Genomic DNA, 4,159 nt, shown 5'->3' with positions numbered 1-4,159 from the left:
GAACATAGTTTAGTTAATTCTAAACTTGTTCGCACACAAAAGTTAATCCTTCTAACTTGACTTTTAAAATCAACTAAACACATGTTCTATATCTATATGATATGCTAACTTAATGATTTAAAACCTGGAAACACGAAAAACACCGTAAAACCGGATTTACGCCGTCGTAGTAACACCGCGGGCTGTTTTGGGTTAGTTAATTAAAAACTACGATAAACTTTGATTTAAAAGTTGTTATTCTGAGAAAATGATTTTTATTATGAACATGAAACTATATCCAAAAATTATGGTTAAACTCAAAGTGGAAGTATGTTTTCTAAAATGGTCATCTAGACGTCGTTCTTTCGACTGAAATGACTACCTTTACAAAAACGACTTGTAACTTATTTTTCTGACTATAAACCTATACTTTTTCTGTTTAGATTCATAAAATATAGTTCAATATGAAACTATAGCAATTTGATTCACTCAAAACGGATTTAAAATGAAGAAGTTATGGGTAAAACAAGATTGGATAATTTTTCTCATTTTAGCTACGTGAAAATTGGTAACAAATCTATTCCAACCATAACTTAATCAACTTGTATTGTATATTATGTAATCTTGAGATACCATAGACACGTATACAATGTTTCAACCTATCATGTCGACATATCTATATATATTTCGGAACAACCATAGACACTCTATATGTGAATGTTGGAGTTAGCTATACAGGGTTGAGGTTGATTCCAAAATATATATAGTTTGAGTTGTGATCAATACTGAGATACGTATACACTGGGTCGTGGATTGATTCAAGATAATATTTATCGATTTATTTCTGTACATCTAACTGTGGACAACTAGTTGTAGGTTACTAACGAGGACAGCTGACTTAATAAACTTAAAACATCAAAATATATTAAAAGTGTTGTAAATATATTTTGAACATACTTTGATATATATGTATATATTGTTATAGGTTCGTGAATCAACCAGTGGCCAAGTCTTACTTCCCGACGAAGTAAAAATCTGTGAAAGTGAGTTATAGTCCCACTTTTAAAATATAATATTTTTGGGATGAGAATACATGCAGGTTTTATAAATGATTTACAAAATAGACACAAATACGTGAAACTACATTCTATGGTTGAATTATTGAAATCGAATATGCCCCTTTTTATTAAGTCTGATAATCTAAGAATTAGGGAACAGACACCCTAATTGACGCGAATCCTAAAGATAGATCTATTGGGCCTAACAAACCCCATCCAAAGTACCGGATGCTTTAGTACTTCGAAATTTATATCATATCCGAAGGGTGTCCCGGAATGATGGGGATATTCTTATATATGCATCTTGTTAATGTCGGTTACCAGGTGTTCACTATATGAATGATTTTTATCTCTATGTATGGGATGTGTATTGAAATATGAAATCTTGTGGTCTATTATTATGATTTGATATGTATAGGTTAAACCTATAACTCACCAACATTTTTGTTGACGTTTTAAGCATGTTTATTCTCAGGTGATTATTAAGAGCTTCCGTTGTCGCATACTTAAATAAGGACGAGATTTGGAGTCCATGCTTGTATGATATTGTGTAAAAACTGCATTCAAGAAACTTATTTTGTTGTAACATATTTGTATTGTAAACCATTATGTAATGGTCGTGTGTAAACAGGATATTTTAGATTATCATTATTTGATAATCTACGTAAAGCTTTTTAAAACCTTTATCTATGAAATAAAGGTTATGGTTTGTTTTAAAAATGAATGCAGTCTTTGAAAAACGTCTCATATAGAGGTCAAAACCTCGCAACGAAATCAATTAATATGGAACGTTTTTAATCAATAAGAACGGGACATTTCAGTTGGTATCCGAGCGTTGGTCTTAGAGAACCAGAATTTTGCATTAGTGTGTCTTATCAAGTTTGTTAGGATGCATTAGTGAGTCTGGACTTCGACCGTGTTTACTTGAAAAATGATTGCTTAACAAATTTTGTTGGAAACTATATATTTTTAACATGTGAATATTATGTGATATATTAATCTCTTAACGCGTTTGATATTATGTGATAGATGTCTACCTCTAGAACAAGTCCCATTGACTCACCTAATAATAATGAAGAGTCAAATGTAAATTGGAATGATTCGTGGACTGATTCACAAGTTCCCGAAGAGGAACCGGAAGAAGAGTCGGAACCGGAAGAAGAATCGGAACCGGAAGAAGAATCGGAACCGGATGAAGAAATAGAACCGGTGGGGGAAATAATAAAATGGTTAAGTAATAGAAAATCCTCAACCAACCGACCAAGGTTAATTATGGTCAATGGTGTTTCCGCCAAGGAAGCAAAATATTGGGAGGATTACCAATTCTCCGATGAATCGGATTCCGACGAGAATTCCGATGATGTTATAGAAATTACCCCAACTGAATTTAAAAAGGCAAAAGAAAATAATAAGGGAAAGGGCATAAAAATAGAGAAATCTAATTCCAACCCCGATGAACTTTATATGTATCGTCAACCCCCGAAGTCCTTAAGTTGTAACAATGACCCGGGAACCTCTAAACCACCAGGTTTTTCTAAACCAATGTGGAAAACGACGGCTCGTATTAGGGGAACATCATATATCCCTAGAAACTTGGCAAAACGAACCAAAATCGAAGAAGAAGAAACAAGCGAGTCGGAATAAGATAGTTTTATTCGTGTGGTGTAATATATGTAATATAGTGTGCTTAAGCTTTAAGATATATTTAAAAATTGCTTGTATTAATAAGTATTTTTTTTTATGAATCTAACTCTTGTCTATTTTACAGTATAAAAACACAAAATGGATAGACAACCCAATATTTTAAGAGACCTACCCGGAGACATGATTGATGAAATCTTGTCTAGAGTCGGTCAGAATTCTTCGGCACAACTATTTAAGGCGAGATCAGTTTGTAAGACATTCGAAGAACGTTCCAAGAATGCCTTGGTTTATAAAAGGCTTTCGTTCGAAAGATGGGGGATATCACATTGGGAAATCCATAAGTTACGATGTGTTTACTTTGACGCATATATTGCGGGGAACCCAAATGCTATTTTACGCAATGGGTTAAGAAATTATTTTGACTCAATATATCCGAATATTGGACTTCGTGATTTAGAAAAAGCGGCTAACATGCAACATAAAGAAGCATGTTATGCTTACGGATTAGTAATGTTCGTTTCTCACCAAAGTGAGAACAAGAACATCGGGCTACAACTATTAAACAAAACGTTCCCACAAGTTACGGAGTCAGTAATTGGGGTAAGAAATGAGGTTTTTAGATTGTTACGGGACTGTTGGACATTACGTAACCCTCGTCCCTTTGACGATCTACAACACGCTGTCTTATCAATGGCCATAATGGTTATGTTCCACAAGACCAAGGATGGGAAGTAATCCTAGTAAAACCAGAATGCATGACTTGTTTCTGGACGTATGAATTACGTATCTTTATTGCCTTTGCTGAACGACTTGTGTACTAGCTAGAATTATCTTCACAACCATCTTGTATCAAATTTATTGTGTGCTATATTTCATGCTATATGTAAAATAAGCGGTATTGTAAGTTTGTAAAATATTGTATAAAAGTTGGAACGCGAAATATTATTATAATCAGTTTTTCATATAGAATTGTAGTAGTTGAATTGTATATTAGCTACTAAGTATGAACTTAACGGGTAGGTACTACCCGAATTTAAACTTATAAAACGCTAATATGAAGAAAAAGCTTTTATAAATGAGTTCATATTATGCTACGAAATACTATTAACTACTCTTAATATTCTGTATGATTAACTTGTTCCATTTGACTATTTTGAAGGAAATGGCACCGACTACTCGACACACCGTGAATATGAATGAAGAGGAATTCCGTACTTTTCTAGCTTCAAACATAGCCGCAGTACAGGCTGCGCTACATACCAACAATAACCTTGGATCTAGCAGTACAGGAAATCGTGTAGGATGCACCTACAAAGAATTCACTGCCTGCAAACCTTTGGAATTTAATGGAACCGAAGGACCGATCGGATTGAAACGGTGGACCGAGAAGGTCGAATCGGTGTTTGCCATAAGTAAGTGTACTGAAGAGGACAAAGTAAAGTACGCTACGCATACCTTCACAGGTTCTGCGTTAACAT

The sequence above is a fragment of the Rutidosis leptorrhynchoides genome, chromosome 8 (genome assembly GCF_046630445.1).
Source record: "Rutidosis leptorrhynchoides isolate AG116_Rl617_1_P2 chromosome 8, CSIRO_AGI_Rlap_v1, whole genome shotgun sequence".
NCBI lineage: Eukaryota > Viridiplantae > Streptophyta > Magnoliopsida > Asterales > Asteraceae > Rutidosis > Rutidosis leptorrhynchoides.
Note: the sequence above shows the minus strand (reverse complement) of the source record.